The following is a 20,476-nucleotide window of genomic DNA, read 5'->3' on the forward strand; positions in this document are numbered from 1 at the left end:
TGACCTGTAGGTACTAGGAGATCTGTTGGGAGACCATTCAGATACTGCAGAAGCTGGGAAATTGACTAGTGGCCTTTGAGGATGTGGCTGTAACTTCACCCTGGAGGAGTGGGCTTTGCTGGATCCTTCCCAAAAGGGTCTCTATAGGGAATGTGATGTGGGAAACTTTTAGAAACATAGCTTCTATAGGAAACAAATGAGAAAACCAGACCACTAAGGATCAGTGCAAAAATTCTTGGAGAAATCAAAGAAGTCATATGGTAGCAAGACTGTGTGAAAGTAAAGAAGGTAGTCAGCATGGAGAAATGTTCAGCCACATTCCAAATTTTAATGTGAACAAGAAAATTCCTACTGGAGTAAAGCTGTTGTGAGAATCAGGAGATTGGAGAGATCAATAGGTAGAATAGGAGGACTTTTTTGAGTGCACTCAGACCTAGGGGATTAATATCAAGGGATTGGGCCTAGAACAAAGACAGGACTTGAATTTTATACACACTTCTAAAAGGGGGTTGGCTAGTTTGAAGCAAGCTTACAGTGGCGTGAAGTGTAGTGGAGCAAAAGCGAGTGTACAGAAGCAGAACAAAGGCAGTTAATCAAGCTGTGACAGGTTCATAACTCAGAATTACATGTGACTCTTGCTATGCGGCCTAGATGGCTGTTATCTAGGTTTGCTCAAGTCCCTTGCACGAGCTTATCTCATAACCTTTGCTATAGTGCCTAGATGGCTGCAATCCAGGCCTGCTCAGGCATGTCTTATGACCTTCACTGTGCTGCTTAGATGAAAAACAGAATACTTGGAGTTAGTAGTTACAGAAAACAGGAATCTATAAACTCATAAATTTTCTCATACTATAGGGGAAAGGAAAATAAAAACAATTTGTTTTTCTTCTCCTTATATTGAGGGAGTGCTGGGAGACTCTCCAGAGCACATTTCTTGGAGCCCTGGCTTCTTAGATAATGTTATTGAGACTTTGCCTGGGTCTGGAGTTTGCCTGTTACTGCTTTTAGGATGAGTCAACCTAATACAGAAGCTTGTTTTTTTTTTTTAAGCTTGTTTTTCTCTTTTTATTTCTCTTTTTATTTTTATATTTCTCTTTTATTTTTCTTTCTTATTTTTTTGTCTTTTTATTTTCTTATTTTGTTTTCTTCTTTTTAATTTCCTGCCTCAAAGCCATGTAAAAGCAGTGTGTGTAGAAACACCTTCACCTGCCATTCTTCCCTTTGGAGGCATATCATACCTAATTCTGGACAAAAATCAGAGTGTGACGAATGCAGAGAGAAGACATACACATGTAAACAATGTGGAAAAGCCTTCTTTTCTCACCAGTGTCCAAGGACACATGGTAACACACACTGGAAGCTGATATTATAAATGTACAGTATGTGGGAAAGCCTTTGATTTTCCCAATTCATTGCAAATCCGTGAGAGAACTCACACTGAGAGAAACCCTATACATGAAATCAATGTGGAAAGCCTTCAGTTTTTCCAGGTCCTGTCAAATACATGAAAGAATTCACAGTAGCAAAAGACTGTGAATATAGGGAATGTATGAAAAGATCCATTTTTTCCTCTGTCTCTTAAAATACATGAAAAGATTCACACTGGAGAAAAATTCTATAAATGTAAGAAATGTGGTAAAGCTTTCAGATATTTCAGTTCCCTTTATAACTGTGAACTATAGCAAAACCCTATCAATATAAGGAATGTGTTAAGGCTTTGCTCATTCCAGACACCTTCATAATCATAATTAAACTCACACTAGGGAGAAACTCTATGAATGTAATTAATGAGATAAAACCTTCAGATACTTCAGCTCCCTCCATTACCATAAAATAATTCATACTGGTGTGAAGCCATACAAATATAAGAAATGTGGTAAGGGCTTCACCCATTCCAGTCACCTGCATAACCATGAAACAACTCATACTGGAGAGAAACTCTATGAATGTAGGAATATAGGAAAGATTTGTTTTTCCATGTTCTCTTAGAAGACATTAAAGTATTCACACTGGCTAGACACCCTATGTGTGTAAGAAATGTGGTAAAGTATTCACTCTTACTTGTTCCCTTTAACTACATGGAAGAACTCATACTGGTGGGGTGTGGTGACTCACACCTGTAATCCCAGGACTTTGGGAGGCCAAGGTAAGTGGATCATCTAAGGTTAGGAGTTTGAGAGCAGCCTGGCCAACATGGCAAAAGCCTGTCTCTACTAAAAAAATACAAGAATTAGCCAGGCATGGTAGCATGCACCTGTAGTCCCAGCTACTCAGGAAGCTGAGGCAGGAGAATTGCTTGAAACTGGGAGGCGGCAGTTGCAGTGAGCCAAGATCACGCCATTGCATTCCAGCCTGGGAAACAGAGAGAGACTCCATCTCAGAAAAAAAAGAAAAAAGAAAAAAAGAAAAGAAAGAAAAGAGAACTCATACTGTCAAGAAACCTTATAAAAGTAAGAAATATAATCAAGCTCTTATCCTTAGATGTTTAGTTCCAGGAACCAACTCTCATACAGCCTTTCTCAGTTGAGTTTCTATCACTTATAACTGAAGGAATTCTGGCAATGTACTGTAACACAACTATCAGAAGAATAAGGTGGATTTGTATGTACAGATATATTTTTCTGCAATGTATTAAGGGAAAATAGCAACAGCAATTTTCAGAGTGTTGTTACATTATGCCTGTTTTGTTGTTTTTAAAAAATGTATATTTTTCTATTAAATAGTGAGGAAAAAGAGGAGAATGTTCACTTCAACACATATAAGACTTTAAAACATATACATATATATTTAATCACAGAATAAAACAAAATGTTATAAAATTAAATGCTATGCATAAATTTTGCATCAAAGCCCAATTATCAAAATTTATTTCAACTTAATTTCCATAGAAGCCTGTGGAATGTACTTCCCAGAAAGGAATAAGAGTAAAAACAGCAAACTGAATTACAAAGAAACATGAATGACACGGTTCTTATGAGCTCATCAGTGTTTTATTGAACTTTATTCAATCTCCCTCTGAAAAGCAAAATCCAGAAAATGGTTATTTCACCATCCTTCTATAACTCCACAAAAGTGAAGTATATACACTTGAGATCAAATGATCTCTGGGCAGTTTTTAAAAATATATTCATGTTAGTATCTATGGTGCAATAATACAACAAGAAACTGAGGAAGAGAAATACATCTAAAGAAGCTGAAATAAAATACTCAGATCAAGGTATAGAATTTTGCTACCTGCCGTAAATTCAAGGTCACACTAAGTGTGGACCATAAGGACAGGACACACAATTAGTCAACACAGAAGTCTCTCCTTTTTCCACATCAGTGTTTTAATCTCAAATATCAAATCCATACCCCTCCAGGGCACTCCCTAAATTCCCTATGCTATACCACTGGAGATATTTAACTCTCCATAATTGAGGCAAAATGTACTGCATATAACTTAAATAAGAACAAAGTAGGCCTACTCATTATAACGAATTATGTGAGTAAAAATTAATATAAGCTTAGATTTAAACTAAAATAGAAATGAAATCTGAAAAACTCTACGTTATAAAAAGGAGCAAGGAAGGTATTAATGTTACTAACTTATCTACAAAACCTAAACCAAGATAAAGTAGAAATTCAATTGAAAAACCAATGTGATTTGGGAGGCTGAGGTGGGTGGACCCACTTGAGGTCAGTAACACGCCTGTAATCCCAGCACTTTGGGAGGCCGAGGTGGGTGGATCACTTGAGGTCAGGAGTTTGAGACCAACCTGGCCAAAATGGTGAAACCCCGTCTCTACTAAAAATACAAAAATTAGCCAGGCATGGTGGCAGGCACCTGTAATCCCAGCTACTTGGGAGGCTGAGGCATGGAATCACTTTTGAACCCAGGAGACTCAGGTTGCAATGAGCCGAGATCATGCCACTGCACTCCAGCGTGGGTGACAAAGCAAAGCTCCATCTCAAAAACAAACTAAAATAAAATAAAATTAAAATAAATACAAAAATAATTAGCTGAGCATGGTGGAATGAACCTGTAACCCCAGCTACTCAGGAGGCTGAGGCAGGAAAATTGCTTGAACTCAGGAGGCGGAGGTTGCAGTGAGCTGAGGTAGCACTACTGCACTCCAGCCTGGGTGACAGAGCAAGACTCCATCTCAAAAAGAAAAAAGTGATTTTTTTTAAGTTGAATAAGTGGTATTTATCTTAAGGCATCACATCTAGAGGCAAAAATTTTAAAAAAGAATAGAAGGTTTTAATATCAACATTTGGCTGAAACTGATGCAGAAATGAACATTACTTTTTAAACCTCTTTGCGATAAGGTTTTTAAAAAGTAAAAATACCTTTCAATGATCAAATAATAAATTTAACACAAATCCTACATTTAGTAGCATCCAAAAAATAAGAATTATTTTTCACTCAAATTTAAGAAACAAATATAACCACACTTCATGGGAAAAAATGTAGTACTCTTTCTAAAGCATAAAAACAGATACCAAAATACCATGTGTTCTTCAATGGATCACATATGCGACACCGACACTATGGGCCATCGTGGGTTTGAAAAGATATAACAGGATTCAATTTTGTTATTTCATCAGTATAATCTTAACAATTAGGCATATTAATGTCACACACAGTTTTTAAAATACGAATATTTTTAAAAGCTGTGTTTACAATATGATACCAAGAACACACAGCAGATACAGATTGTACAGTTAATCATTTTGACTGTGTCAGTATTATAATCAGAATACTGTAACGGTAAGAGAAAAATACTTTCTTTTGAGACAGGGTCTCACTCTGTCGCCCAGGCTGGAATGTGGTGGCGCAATCACACCTCACTGCAGCCTCAATCTCCTGGGCTAAAGGATCCTCCAGCCTCAGCCTCCTGAGTAGCTGGAACTACATGCATGCACCACCACACCCAGCTATTTTTTTTTTAATTTATTTTTAGTAGAGACAGGGTCTCACTATGTTGCCCAAGCTAGTCTCAAACTCCTGGGCTAAAGTGATCCTCCTGCCTCAGCATCCCAAAGTGCTGCGATTACAAGTGTGAGCCACTGCTTGGCCTGAAAAATACCTTGTTTTTAATCATTCACATTCAGCAATAGTGAAAATACTCTATTTACAACATTGGCTCTGAATAACACATTTCATTTCTGCTTCAAACCTCCTGTGCTGTCTATCGCTGTTTTGATGACTGCATAGCTCAACAGAAAAATGCATCTCATTGACAGTCTCAATAATAAGTCTAATTAGGCAGATACATTCCCAATCACAAAAGCTTTTATTTTAAGACAAGTATTATGCAAATACAGCATAGAAGTCAGACTCACTGTAATTGGGATGAAAAGGCAACTCTAAGAAGAACGCTATACATATGACACCTATTGCATTTTTATGCACTAGTCTTGCATTCCCTTCCTTTCTTCCTCGTCTTTGAAGTGCTAAAGGTAATTACACTAAAAAGTTACTACCAGGCTTAATATGAGAGAACCATGTGTATAAGAAAGCAAGACTTTCAGATAAGCAATCTCCAAATATTTTCTATTTTATATGTGTTTATGATCTTTCTTATAAAGGGGAGTGTTTTATGTGCAACATCTGCAAATGGAAATAAATCTACCTTTCACTCAAGCCCAAATAATCAAATATAAAATACAGATATTACAGCAAACTACAATGGCAACAGTGATTCTTATGGCAGCATGTGCAAAATCCAGTATTTTGCTATCTACTTACATCCCTGTGGTCAGAAAAGAAATGTGCCAAAACTACCTTTCCCACTCCACTTGAACTGGTTCCCCACAATCCCAACAAACATCTCCTGTGACATTAAGTTGTCATCAGCTTGCATGACTCCAGTTCACTCAACCTTTTCTTCTTCATCTGGCTTTTTTGTGTGGAGGCAGCAATTAGTTCATTTACAATTTTCCCTCGACTTGCTCAGAAGGGTCAATTCTTACATAAAGCTCCATTTTACCAGTTGCACACTGAATCAGCTCTTCTAGATCCACACTTTCAGCCACATCTGGCTCTCCACCTGTCTGAATTTTAAGTGCTTTATTTTCTGGAGAAACAAACAAATAATAACAAAGTTAAACATACAAGCTAACCCAACTAAAACATATATTTCTACACAGTCTGTTAGAGCTTTCAAGTTTTTTTTGGCAAACGATTTCTGCTGTCCTCTAACTGGATTTTACAAATTGTTTGCCATAAGATTCTCAATGAGCAGCTGCCTTGCTTTCTATGCCAAGGTTCCCTGACCCTCATTCAGGATCACCAATTTTGAACTCTTCCTTTACCCTTTTCATCCCAGAATTACTTTTATTTAACAGACATTTCCTGGATAGTTACTATCTGCTAAGCACTGCGTTAGGAGGTAGGTCTTCAGTTCACTGAATATTTTTTAAATGCCTAGCCCTAACTCACTGACAAGTCAAGGAAGCTGCCACCTTATGGTGTTCACTAGGCTACTGTGGGTATCCCTCATTGCCAGCCACACAGAACCTGAAGCAGGGGTGGCTGCTCCATTTAATGGTAAGAGCTCAGGGTTTTGGGTCATTGCACATGTTCTAACTGTTTGGTCTTCCACATTGAAATTAAAGGCTATTAGACTAAGGACATCCTTTTTCAGATTCAAATCAGGCAGAATTTCAGCTGCTGATCTGTAAGGTCATTCATTTAGGAGTCCACGGTAAGGGTTGGTCCTCTGAAAATGCTAACCACAGTTAAGCCAAAAAGCAAGCCTGAATCTTTGTGTAATGTAGCGGTCATCACTGCACGCCAGATTTTTGCTTCTTGGTGAAAGTTGACCTATTTGTCTCATGGTTTAGAAGGCCCCAGACCATTCCTGGCATAATAACTGCATTGGCCTTTGGCCCACTTCCTGAAGTGTTGGTCATGTCTCACCACTATTTACACTTTTAGGATAATAATCAGCTGACTCCAGCCAAAACATGTGTCCCTTGAAGCTCATTCATGTAATTGGCTTTTGAGACCAATTGCATTTAAATCACATTGTAGCTTTTATCACTAAATCTGTCAACATGGCCAAACTGTTTGATTTTACTTCCTTTTTTCCTTTAGGTTCACACATGTTGGCTACATAATTTGTTGATTGAATGTGACTGTCCCCCCAGCACCCAAAAATCTCTTCTTGACTGACTCCAAGATGAAGAGAACATCATTGAGTTCTATAGGCATCCATTTTCAAAATTTGAGACTTCTCACTGACCTTTCCTGGACAGGATGTGTCTTTCTTTTCCTAAGCTGCAACTCCAGGCAAATCTTGTTTGTACATTCTCTGAATGGCAGTCCAGCCCAAAGTGGGGCTGTGGTTTTCAACTTAGTTATGGTGAACATTTACCTAGTTCTTGTGTCCATATCATCTGCCTCTACTAGAAAAAAAAATAGTAGAAGACAGTATGGGTGACTAGAATAGAAAAAATGACTACTTAAAATTATAGGTACTGGAATAGCACACATAAATTCTGTGGATGTAGAGGAAAGACAAAAACCCAAAAGCTAAAAGTGAGCAAATTAGACCCAGGAACTACAGAAATGGAGGGAAGTTAATATCTTTTTGTCTTTCTGAATGATCCCTAGTGTGGCCCAGAGAAGAGTTGGGGAGTCCTGTTGGGCCAGAATGAGTAGTAGTATTAGTTAGACCAAATGGTAGAACAGGATGGGTGGGTTCAGTTTCTCTAAGGAATTTCATCCTTTTGTGATGTAGGCATGGAATCCCAGTGAGCATCCTGCACTCTCAGTGTCCAACTGTCTGAAGCCACAGTTGTTTCTGAAGATTGAGAACAATTGCTTTTTGCTGAGGAGACAGCACTCCTGTGACACCTCAGACAGCTGAGGTAAGGTGGATTCTATAGAGCATTAATTCCATTTTCTCCTTCTTCTGTGAGCTGGGATTCTTTCTTCAGTTTTTTACCTAGAGATGAAATTATATTGTCAATATTTGTGTAAAATAGAGATATAAGTCTGGCAAGTAGACCCTTAGATGCAACCCTCAGCAGAAATTCTGGTCTGTTTTTCTTCTCACTTTTATTCAATTTTTGTCACAGAAAGATGCCCTGACATGTGGTGTCTCAAGAGTGATTAGAACATTGTACTTCTAGAGGAGTTAGTTGATGGAACATGGCAGAGCTTAGAGTGAGGATTGAAGCTTCTGTCCAAATCTCCCAGGCTATCTATGTGTGGGAGGTGGAGTCATGAAAGACCCTAGAGCTTTGGAAGTGATCATTAAGAGAAAACAAAATCCCTGTAAATTAGAGTACTAGAGAACATATTCATTAGCCACCTTTAGAGTCAGATGCTCAGGGCTGAGCCTGTGTGGGGGGAGCTCAGACCTGGGAAAGCCTCTGATCATGTATGAATGGTGAGGCTTCTGGGCGCATGAGATTGAGTGCCCTTCCTCGGCAGAGCACCACTGAGTGAACAATTGATTTAGGATCAAGCATATGGAGATCAATTTCATTTTGAATTTCTCAAAGACAGAAACGGAAAAGATTATTTTGCACTTTGAAATTGAGTAAGGGTGTCAGAAACTTCAGTAAAAAAGTCACAGGAGGAAACCCTGAAGTCTTATTCATCCCCAGAAACCACCAAAATCCTGATCCAAACTGTAAGAATTCATCTTGTAAAAATTTGATTTTTTTCGCCATATAGATTTATCTTTCATTTGACCTTTATTTAATTACAAGTTTTAATAAATACTTTATATTTTACCTTTATGATAGAAATATCAGATTCTTAAACTCAAAGCATTAATGATGCCTACCCAAGTGTAGTTTTTATTGCCAATTAACTTTCTACTATGATGCAAATTTGTGTGTCCTTCTAAAAACTCATTTGTAAAAATTTAATCCCTGATGTGATAGTTTTAAAACATGTAGCCTTTTTGGAAGTGACTAACTCAGGAGGGCTTCATCCTCATGAATGTAATTAGTACCCTGTAATAGAGGTTGAAGGGAGCACCCTTGTCCCTTCTGCCATTGAAGACACAGCAACAAGGCATCATTTATGAGAAATGGGACTCTCATCAGACACTACATTTGCTGGTGCTTTGATCTTGAACTTTCCAGCCTCCAGAACTGTGACCAACGCATTTCTGTTATTTATACATGACCCGGTCTAATGTATTTTGTTTTAGCAACCTGAACAAATGAAGACACTTTCTTATGCACTGTGGTTTATTTTTGAATTTATAGTTCCACTGAGCTATCCATATATTCAAAAATCAACATGTCTCCCAGGGTGGGACAGCCACTCTAATTATTTTTTCAGAGTTTTCTTTGCTGTTCTTGTTTGTGTTTTCATCTATAGGAGTTCTCCAATAAAATGCCTGCTTCCACTACCAAATGGTATCTATATTGGGACAAAATTAAATTTATTAATTACTCCTAAAAAATTGATGATTGAGTAATAATGAGTTTTTCTGCTTTAGAACATGATGTGATCTTCTATTTGTTTATTCTGACTTTCCTATATTTCAAAGACTTTTTATGTTCTTTGTCATACGCTTTACAAGTTCTTGTTAGATTTATGTATAGCTAGTTCATTTTATTTTGTCCTGTTAAAAAGTAAACTGTAGCACAATACAAATTTTACAAGTTTTCTTCACAGGGAATGATGGTGAATATATGTGGTTCCAGCACTTTGAGAGGCCTAAGTGAGAGGACTACTAGACAAGCAAAAGTGAGAGGGGTTGAGGCCAGACTGGGAAACATAGTTAGACACTGGCTCTACAAAACAGAAGAAGAAATTATCTGGGTACAGCGGTGCATGCCTGTATTTCCAGCTACTCATGAGGCCAAGGCAGGAGGATGGCTTAAGCTCAGGATGTAAGGCTGCAGAGAGCTTCGATTCTGTCTATGCACTCTAGCACGGGCAACAGAGCAAGAATCTGTTCCAAAAAACATTTTTTTCTTGAGTAACAAGCAACTAATGAATTGTGGAACACCAGACTAAAAGAGGTTTACCATTTTAGTGGCAAAGTGTCAGAGGTATTGAAGAAATGTGCAAGCAAAATATTAAAATTATTTGATTCACTGCAGGTATAAAATTGTCTTATTTGGTTTACCTTATAGACGTATATTACTATAAGCTTCTTGGGTATTTCTGATAACTTAAGCTTAAATTCTGTTGTTGTTGTTTTTCTAATACAGGCATTCACAAAAAATAGCTCACATTATGTTTTGCTTCTTTGCAAATCAACAAGATGATGTCACTGGGGAGGTCTAACTGATTCTGTCTGCTCAGGAATGTTTCCAAAGCTTGGTCTCCTTTTTAATTTACTTTATAAATCATTTTGTAATTTTTATCTCCCACCCATTCTGTATCTTGTTAATTACTTTTATACATATGTAAATATATTTTATGTATGATTTCTAAGTATATCACTCATGAAAATTGACTGTGACACAGGCATACCTTATCTTATAGCACCTTATTGTGCTTCACAGATGTTGGGTTTCTTACAAATTGAAGGGTTTTGGCAACCCTACATTGAGTGACTCTATTAATACTATTTTTCCAACATCATGTGATCTTTGTGTGTGTGTATACCTGTGTCAGCATTTTTTAGCAATAAAGTACATTTTTTATTAAGGTATGTATATTGTTAATATAAACATGGGCTATTTCAGTCTTATTCTACAGTATAGTGTAAACATAACTTTTATATGTTCTGGGAAGCAAGAAAAATTGTGCAACTTACATTATTGCGGTATTTGTTTTATTGCACTGGTCTAGAGCAAAACCCATATTATTTCAAAAGTACATCTGTATATTTTTATTGAATTGGCCCCATTAACTAAAACGATAAATTGCTATTCTTTGACTAAACAAGAGCTGTGGAATGTGGAGAGGTCAGGGTGAAAATGAAGCAGAAGTGAATATAAACAGTCTTCTAACTCACACAGGTAGTAATACAAATTAATTATGGATGAAATACAAAATTATCTAAAATTGAATATTCTCAGAAACATTAATGTTTATATCATTATGTATATGGACATTAAGAACTTAATAAAAAATAAATTTAGATGATGAAGGCTTTCATAATCTCAATGTAAAATGCAAGAATAAAAAATATAAAATTTATCAATATATAAAATAAATGACAATATTTATATTATATTTAATATCCTGCAATACAGTACAATCAACTGAAATGTATAAAATAGAAGAAAGTTTAAATATGGAAAATTTAAAAGGAGGCAAATATGAGTCAGGTAAAGAATAAATAAGGATGATCAATTATATTTAAGATATATTGACTTGAATTTTATGGAAAAATATTAATGGTAAACACTTTGTGGAGTGATTTCACCATAATTTTATTAAACTGTAGAAATATATTAACATTTTCCCACAGGAAGTACAATTAAAGGTTTGTGGATATTAGTCCTCCATGGGCTCAGCGTGGGAAAGTTAGAGGCTACAACTTTTTCTGAATTAAAAGAGAAACATATAACTTTTTATTTATTTTTCTACAATTTAAAATTTGCAAAGGCATATGAATGATTACATCCTAATATTTGTCTGATTATATAGAAATGCATGACTGTCACCAGACATCCGAAAGACATCAAATGTCTAACAAGAAACATAAAATTTGTTTATAATCTTAGCCCTCTGCGAAATGCAGCGTTCACCATTTTGAGTATATTGTTCAAGCTACTTTCCTATAGCAGGTTCTTGCTCTCATTCCAAGACCTGCAATCTCTGCTGAATAGGGTCAGGGTGCACCCAGCTCAAGCCTCATCTGACCCACTGACAGGCTCAGTTATCTCCTGCCCAGGCAAGGGGTGGGCTTCTCTATCCAGGGCTGGATCCCCAGGGCCAGGCAGTGTGGCTGAAACAAGCCAGTTCTTAGCAGGGAAGACACAACCTACCTGGGTGGCTATAAAATAGAAGGTCTGCACCTGAGCACACAGAGGACCCCAGAGCCAGGCAAGCTGAGTGAGCTGCTCCCAGGTCAGTGGAGAATGGACCTGCTGCACTGATACCCAGTATAGGTCTTGATAAATGGCCTTGACACAGCTTGCAAGGTCACCAAAATTTTCTGAAATGACAGCCATTGAACTCCTAGGGTCTGAGACCTGTGCTGCTTGCTGCACCCATTGTGAGCCATGAAAGGCCCTCTGTGGTGGGCATCACAGGTCTGCTTGATTTTATTGCTGTGCAAAGTGGAGGACTTTAGTTTCTTTTTCAACATCAAGCTGTGCTCCTCTCCTGGACAGATCCCTGCAAAAGAAGCATGTGAGTGAGATACTTGTCAGCACAGTACCCACCGACCCTCATTTCCAAAACCTCCCATGCACCTTCAGGTGAACATTTGAATCTTCCCCTCCACCCTGACCATATTAGTACTTACATGAAGTGAAATTTAACAACTTCTGAGTCCCTAAATATTCTCTGAGTGCCAGGATCTCAAAAAATTTTTTCAGTCACCTTGCTGCTCAAGCCCTCTATAAAAGTCAACTACTTATTTTCACTTTGGGGGAAAAAAGGCAAAATTCTACCAGCTCTGTCTTGGCAGCTGTCCTTGGAACCGATTTTCCTTTTCTTGGAGTTTCCCTCATGTGAGCTCAACTCTGGTTCTGTTGATAAAATAAGAGTTTGAGAAAGTGTCTCCAACCAAACCCCCTAGAAGCCTTAGTTCATCCTGGACACAAAGGAGCTGAAGCAGCCATCAAACCCAGCTCTCCTCTGTTCTCCAGAATCCAGGTCTATATGGCCCTGGCTGCCAAAGAGCTCCCAGTTTCCTTGCCAGGGGAGACTGTGTTGCAGCCCTTTCTCTTTTTACCTTGAAAGAGTCAAATTTTACCTGATCTAGCAGTGCTGTTTCTAGCTTTGGGCTTAGTTTTCTCAGAATTCTTCTCTTCATTTAGATTGGGCTCTGATCCTAGTGCAACATGGAATTTAGGTGACTCACCTCTCTCAGGCACAGAGTCTCATAGTCTATCTGTGACAAATATTTGTGGATCAGTCTTTCAAGTGAAGCTCTTCTGTCAGTGTCATGAGTGAAGACATTTCTCAAAGTCTCCCCAGGGCTCTAAGCCATCTTCCATCCCCAATTTCAAAATAAAACCATACCCAGAGACACACAGCTCAGTACCCCTGATTCCAACACTCCTTCCAGCCTCCATAGGAACAGCCCAAGGCATTACCCTGTCTTTTCATGTGCTTCTGGAATGGGAGGAGGGGGTCTTGGCTTTTTCTTTGAATTGTCTCTTCTTATCTGAGCCCTTTTCTGTAAAGGAGATCTGTTGGAAAGAAGGCTGGTCAGTGGGGCATTGGATGGAGAAGCAGTGGAGAATTAGGGTATTCATTTCCCTTTCCCTTCTTTAAGCTCAAGTGAAAGGTGCTCTCTCTTACACATCCAGATTCAGACTGTGTGTTATTCTGCTGGACCTGCCTTTTACATGTCCTTGGCTGGACTTGGCATGCTCTTATTGACTGAACAGTTTCCTTTTTCTTGACACTCATTAGGGCCTCAATAAGAAAAGTTTCTTGCTGTAGTTTTACTAGGGACCTAGACACAGTTAAAGAGGGACATTTTCTGGGTCTTGTCATAGTGTAAAAAAAACCCAAACAAACAAAAAACAAAGCCAGGGGCACAGGAATCAGAAAATAGGAGAATCATTTTTCTAATTTCTGTCCCAATTCCACCTGGAAGTATTTATGATACTGTTTATTTTTCAACATGCAGAATTAAACATACCTATATTGAAATGTGTCATACATTTGGCAAAGGAAGAGAATTACACATAGTGTTAAAATCATGTACATAGATATTATAATTTTTCAAATGCTTGGAAATGTCAAATTAAAATTATGGTTGATTGTATTAAATAGATACATATATGATAACATAAAAATATGAAGAAAAAGTAAATACCAAATAAAATGGCTCAAATAATTAATTAGAGATTAGACAATTAATTAGACAATAATTAGATCAAATACAATCAACTCGAATTTATCTAATTAGAGCAGATGCTAACTTAATCAGCACCTGATTCCTGAGGTAGCAAAAAGTCTAGGTGGAGAGAGAAACTTTCCCCTTTTCTCACCCTTCCTCAGTCATCCTGGGAGCTCCACTTTCCTCTGTAGAATTTATTCAGCCTCCTTAGTAAACATGGACTTGGTCCCAAACAAGTAACCCAACTGACCACAAGAAAAACAGCCTAGATCCTGAGCATTCAGCTCCTATCTTCACACAACAGACACCACCTGAGTCCCATCAAAGCCTGTGAAGTTTCCCTACATCCACCATCGAGACATATTCCAGAGCAGCCTCTCAAAATTGCCTTAACAGGATGGGACACGATATGGTGGAGCTCCTGGCTCAGGACAGCTGCCTCACCCCTTCCTACTGAGAAGTCTGTATCTGCTGGTTAGAGCTATCAAACTGTAGAAGGCTTAGTGCATGACCCAGCAAGTGTCCCCTCAGAAGCCTTCTTGTTTTCTTTCCTTCTGAGAAAAGGATGCAAGAATGAGAACTTCTATGTTTGAGAGAACTCAGCCTCCACTCTCAATTGACTTGGTTGACTGATGAATTGATGCCCTGAGGAGGGGATAGATTCAGGGAAGAGACTGTGCTGGATGAGTCTGTGTTTTCCCAGCTGTGCTGTCTGTGCAAATAGTGGAACCCAGAAAAATATCGGGTGGTAGACACACAGACACTGCCTAATATAATTGTCTGAATTTAAATATTATTTAAATGGAACTTATAATATCATTATATATTGATACCATAATATCACATAAAATTTGTTTGATATATAAACAAATATTGATATATTATCATAATATCATAAAGCAGTCATGCACACAATAGCAGATAATATTCTCAGGTTCTATAAAGTTTATATGTTAATGTTCTTACAAAGTGTAACTCAGTTATTTTATAAAATTACCTAACAAAATTTTGTTACTGTGCTATCATAATAATACATAAAAATTATGAAATCATAATATATTGTAATATAATACATATGAATTATGATGTCATAATGTATTATATCACAATACATATGAATTATGCCATAATATATTATGATGTCACAATACATACAAATTATGTCATAATATAGTGTGACATCATGATGCATGTGAATTATGATGTCATAACATATTGTGATGCCACAATACATACAAATTATGATATCATAATATAATGTGATGTCATAATATATTCATTTATTTTATTTATGATTTTATAATAACATAAAATCTTGTCAGTTAATTTTATAAGAAAATTGAGTGAAATTTTGTAACAACATTAACAATGTAGAAGCTTACAATCATGGTGAAAGATGAAAGATGAGCAGGCATCTCACATGGTAGGAGTGGGAACAGGAAAGTTGGGATAAGGATATGCCTCATTTTTAAACCACCGGATCTCATGAATACTCACCATGACAAGAACAGCACAGAGCCATGAGGACTCCATCCCCATGATTCAAACACCTCCCACCAGGCCCCACTTGTAACATTAGGGATTAAAATACAATATGAGATTTGGAACAAATATCTAAACTATATCATATGACCATTGGAAAAACAGATGAAACATTCATGGTTTCTACTCTCCAGATACTTTCATTCCAGAGCAAATGGCTAAATGATTGAATTCAACATTCTGAGGTCAGAAGAGAGAAGGGAGGTGTACAGGGGACTTTGGCTGCATTTGTTCCACTTCCCGTATGCTGTTGCTGTGAGTTCTAACATTATCACCAGAAAGGCTATTCATGGACAGAAGAATTATTGCTATTGTTGTGATTATTTCTATTTCTTTTACATTAATAAAAATAATTTTTTTAGCTTCTCATATAATTTTCCTAAAAAAGCCCTAAGAGTTTTGGTTAAATTCCTTGTTATTGTGTTATAAAAATTGACAGGGAAATGGCTAAAATAGATTAAAATTACACAAACTCTAGGAGTCAATTCTATTGCGCAGACTTAGGAAAGACAGAACTGGAAATACTCCACCAGCATAACATGATATGCATAGGGCCCACTTTCTGTCCCCGCCGTCCACAGGTCCACCCTCTTCTAAGGCCTCATCCAGGTCTGGCTTCACCCTAGAATCTCCTCTCACAGAACTAATTAAAGGAGATCAGAAATTTGAGTGGTGACTCCTGCTGCCTCTCCTGAGCTGGTACTCCCAATTTCCTGCAAAAAAAAAGCAGATAAATGGGAGCAAATAGTTATCTATTTGTAGGCCACAATTTCTTTTTCACTGAAGCCATAGAGACATCCCACCTAGCAACCTGTTTTTTATTTTTGCATATCCAGTAGTTGCTCTACAAGGCACAAGAAAGTCAATATAAATACCTAAAAATCTCTCTGAACAGTTCATCCTTTTTTCTGTAACCCTTTCATCTGTCTATACAGCTTTTATTCCATACATTTTCTTTTCAAGGTAAATAAATTTAAAAAGTGAAAGAAAAAATAGAAATGCTGGGCCCTTCTTCTAAATCCTAGAAATTATGGAACACTTAGCATCCACTTCCCAGGGTGTTATGAGGATTCACCCACATCATGTAAAGTTTCCAGCACAGTGGTCTGTAACAGACTTCTGGACACACAGTACATGCTTAATAAGCATTGTATTAACTCATGTTTACATGTTTTTTTTTTTTAATCCAGACTTACTCAAATGTTGATGTCTTCTCTAGCCTCTGTAATCTTTAAAGAACCGGCAAAAAATGACATGTTTGTAAATGGTGATTGGTGGTGTCCACGTTGAGCCAAAACTCTTTGTGCTGTGGTAAGAGTGTTGGGTGTCAGGAATTCCGTGTGCTGTGCCTACTTTCTCTAGATGATTGCTACTACCACGGATGTAGTGGGAGAAACATCAGCATTAAGAGGAGAATTTTTAGAGAAGCTATTTCACGGACCCCTTCCAAAACTGCAAAATCACATCACTAAGAAAAAGGCCTGGAATTAGAAATGATTTATATGTGCAATGAAAATTGAGGGGTAATACTCCTCTAGGTGGCTCTCAGAATAGGTTTTGAACTATAATCACATGACCACTTTAAAGAGCTACCATAACCTGTGACCTCACCACAGATCCTGTCTGTTGATCTTGGTGGGAGCATCCATATGGTTTTAATTAGGAAGTCAAATTGTCCCTCTTTGACGATTACATAATATTATATCTAGAAAAATCTAAAGACCACCAAAAACCTTTTAGATTGGATAAATGAAATTTAATAATGTTTCAGGATTATTAAAAATCAATGTAGAAAAATTAGTAGCATTTTATACAGTAATAATGATCAAGCTGAGAACCAAATTAAAAAGTCAATTCCTTTTACAATAGCTACAAAAGTACCTGCAAATACAATTAATCAAACAGGTGAAAGATATCTACAAGGAAAACTACAAAACATTGATGAAAAAAATTGTATGTAATACAAACGAATGAGAAAAACATCCCTTCTCATGGATTGGAAGAATTATCATTAAAATGACCATATTGCCCCCCAAAAATCTACATATTAAATGCAATTCCTACCAAAATGCCAATGTTATTTTTCATAGAATTAGAAAAAGAATTAAATTTATTTGTAACCATAGCAAAATCTGAATAGCCAAAGCAAATTTAAGCAAAGAGAACAAAGTTGGAGATATTACACTACCTGACTTAAAATTATACTAGAAAGCTTGAATAACCAACACAACATGGTACTGATACAAATAGACACCCAGATCAATGTAACAGAATAGAGAACCTAGAAATAAAGCCATGTACTGATCACTTACAAAATCAACAAAAGCATACATGGAAAAATGATATTCTGTTCAACATGTTGTGCTAGAAAAATTATATTACCACATGCAGAAGTATGAAATGGAACCCGTAACTCTCACCATGTAAAAAAGTCAACCCAACATGGATTAAAAGACTAAAATGTTAGACCTGAAATGATAAAAATTCTAGAAGAAACCCAATGATAAATGCTTCTGGACATTGGCCTGGGCAAATAATTCATGACCAAGATCTCAAAAGCAGATGTATCAATAACAAAAATAGACAAATGAAACTTAATTAAACTAAAAAGGTCCTGAAAAGGAGCTTTTAATTAGCAGGTGAGCAGACAACCCATGAAATGAGAAAAACGTTTGTGAACTATGCATGTGACAAAGAACTAATGTCTACAATATACAAGGAAATCAAACAATTCAACAAGAATAAAACAAGTAACCTCATTATAAAGCAGGCAAAGAATGATAACAGATGTTTTTCAAAAAGAAGACAATGATTGCCAAGAAGCGTGTAAAAAATGTTCAACATTGCCAATGATCAGAGAAATTCCAATTAAAAATCACAATGAAGTACCATTTTACACCATTCGTAATGGCTAATTATTAAAAAGCAGAAAAATGACAGATATTGGCAAGGATACAGAGAAAAGAGAACACTTATTCATTGTTTGAGGGAGTGTAAATTTCTACAACCTCTATGGAAAACAGTGTAAAGATTTTTCAGAAAAACTAAAAATGGAATTTCCATTTGATCCTGCATTTCGTCTACTGGGTATCTACCCGGAGGAAAATAATTCATTACATAAAGAAGATACCCACACTCGTATGTTTATTGCAGCACTATTCACAATAGCAACTATATGGAGTCAGTTTAAATTTATCAGTAAATGATTGAATAAAGAAAATGTACTATATGTTTATTTCATGGAAAACTACTCAGCCATAAAGAATAAAATCATGTCTTTTGCAGCAACATGAATGCAACTGGAGGTCATTATTGTAAGTGAAATAATTCAGAAACAGAATATAAAGCACTACATTTTCTTACTTACAAGTGGGAGCTCAATAATGCATACACTTGGACATAGAGATTGGAAAAATAGACACTGGAGACTCACGAATATGGGAGGTTGGTAGAGGGATTAGGAATGAGAAAATACCTAATTGGGAAAATGAGCACCGTTCAGATGATTGTTGCAAAAAAGCACACACTTCATCCCTATGCAACATGTCCCCGTAATGAAACTACATTTATATCCTCTAATGTATTAATAAAGAGAAAAAAACTGACTTTTTTTTCAGTTTTGACAAGAGGGCAACTGACAAGAGGGCAGACTGAATAGACTTAATAATTTTCATAAATATTTATATTAGAAAAATAATTTTAATAAAAATAAAAAATAATATTGTATTTTTAAGAATGGTATAAAAAGATAATTTGATGAATTGGAGTAGTTAGGACTTAGCACATACAATATGTTAAGCAAGATTCTAAGCCATTAGACATTTGTAGACAGAATATCTAACAGTGTAAAATAAATAACACAAATATTCATTGGCAATGACAAATTGACATATTTTCAATCATGTTAGATGATATTAAAACCATTACAAAATTTACTGTTTTGTTTCATAATAAAAAAATCATAATGTTAAATAATTTCATTTAAAAGTTTGACTAGGCATATAGAGAAATGGGCAGTATGTTGACCAGTAAACAGGATACAAATTATTTTCGAAAAGCAAACAAAATTTTTATATTTTATTTATTTATTTATTTTTCTGGTCGAAGGAGCTGCTTTATTTTCTGAGGATATAGTACGGTCCTCTCCCTGGGAGGTGGGGTCTTCCACCGGTCACCCGAGGCAGTGGTCCAGGAGGCGCCATGTAACTCACTGCTGGGCTCAGCTGGGGGCTGGGCCTTGGAGAAGGCGAACTGTACAGGGAAGCAGTAGCTGTGGGTCCTCACCGCCCGCTCCGCCCTGCTGCACTGGGTCCCTGGTGCTCCTCGAGGTCCCACTGAGCCTGTGTTTCTATAGGACGGTGACCATCCAGCCCAGAATCTTCTAGTCAGAGCACAGTTTGACTAGGCCAGGAATTTCTGCTTCCTCTCCTTGGGCTGGACTTTGCACTTGGGTTTCTTCCAGTCCTTCTGCCGCCTGTCTGCCAGAGCTTAAATTTCAGCCTCACAAATGTTCCAGCTAGAAAGCGCGTGTCCGCGGCACCGTGCACACTGGTCTCTCGGAAGGCACTGGCGGGTGAATTACTCCAGGGCCACCTGCAGGCCCCGGTGCTGGGCCCTGTGAGCTCGACCCCGGCCCTGACCCCGAGCCCATCCACTGAGCCAACGGTATCCTCAGCCTTCACTTGCTTCCGCCATCACACCGCCCTACAAAGCGGGTGTGCGCCCCTCAGCTCTCCCTGCATGCCAGGAGCCGCCTCCTCCCCTACCCTGGCCCTGGGGTCCATGCCCACAGAACCCGGGGCAGAGGTGAAGAAACTGGGAAATGTCCCTTTCTCAAATGACTTTGGGGTCCGCCTGGTCTTCTCTACTCCCTCCCACCCTACCTGCACTGTTCCCTGGGGCCTGCAGTTTTAGCAAAGTTCCCTGCCCCCCGCCCGTGTCAGGAAGCAGTCCTGATGCCCACTCCCACCCTTCCCCCTCTTCTGGCCCATTATCTC

The 20,476-nt window shown here is 37.6% G+C and overlaps 1 pseudogene; it reads right to left on the reverse strand.

Moving 5' to 3' along the window:
- Nucleotides 1–11,646: 11,646 nt before the first annotated feature.
- On the reverse strand, nucleotides 11,647–15,476 carry LOC100455473 (protein FRG2-like; annotated as a pseudogene).
- Between the last annotated feature and the right edge of the window lie 5,000 nt (nucleotides 15,477–20,476).

Source organism: Pongo abelii, chromosome 18 (assembly GCF_028885655.2).
Source record: "Pongo abelii isolate AG06213 chromosome 18, NHGRI_mPonAbe1-v2.0_pri, whole genome shotgun sequence".
NCBI classification, from domain to species: Eukaryota; Metazoa; Chordata; class Mammalia; order Primates; family Hominidae; genus Pongo; species Pongo abelii.